At 66.7% G+C, this 592-nt stretch overlaps 1 protein-coding gene across 2 annotated transcripts in view; it reads left to right on the top strand.

Moving 5' to 3' along the window:
* The first annotated feature begins 265 nt into the window (after window positions 1-265).
* Ube2e1 (ubiquitin conjugating enzyme E2 E1) overlaps window positions 266-592 on the top strand; it is a 58,397-nt gene continuing 58,070 nt past the window's right edge. Inside the window, exon 1 of one of the 2 annotated variants that reach the window (XM_026779663.1) lies at window positions 266-552. The gene's annotated coding sequence lies outside the window, so the exon portion shown is untranslated. The remainder of the gene's footprint in view (window positions 553-592) is intronic. The other variant, XM_005348563.3, reaches the window with a different exon arrangement.

The following is a 592-nucleotide window of genomic DNA, read 5'->3' as shown; positions in this document are numbered from 1 at the left end:
ATAGGCTTGACCTCTGCTCCTAGCAAGTAAATTGCCAGAGGGAGAAACAAGTGTCAGCCCGAAGGAAAACCCTGTTAGGGGATTTTAAAATTTTTTTTCTTTCTTTTTCTTTAAACCGATCACTTTTGAGGAGGCGTCAAAGTCCTCGCCAGGAGAGTACCATCTTCCCCCCAGACACCGGCCACCTCATCCCCACCCCCCAGCCCTTTCCTAAAGCCCCACTGGGGGAGAACGTCCGCCCTCCCCGGTACCCCCCATCCCGCCCGACTCCCGCGGCTCCGCCAGGCTCCGGGTCCCCCAGGCCCCCCCGCCAGGGTCGCTCGGGGCTCCGGGCCGCGGCCCCCAGGTGCGGCGGGGGAGGGGCGCGGGGCGGGGCGGAGAGGAGGAGTGGCGCGGAGCGTGTGCGGCCGGGGAAGCCATTGCCTGGTTAATAGTTGCTGTTGCTGCACTTCCGCTTCTCTCCCAGCGAGAGCGAGACACGAGTGGCCAGGCCCAGCCGCAGCCGCAGCAGCAGCCGCCGCGGCGGCACGGAGCAGCCAGACACAAAGAGAGGTGCGGGGGGCCCCCGGGGTCGGCGGGCGGGCGAGCGGGG

Source organism: Microtus ochrogaster, chromosome 6 (genome assembly GCF_000317375.1).
Source record: "Microtus ochrogaster isolate Prairie Vole_2 chromosome 6, MicOch1.0, whole genome shotgun sequence".
NCBI lineage: Eukaryota > Metazoa > Chordata > Mammalia > Rodentia > Cricetidae > Microtus > Microtus ochrogaster.
The sequence above is the reverse complement of the archived record's forward strand: the minus strand, read 5'-3'. Positions and strand labels throughout refer to the sequence as shown.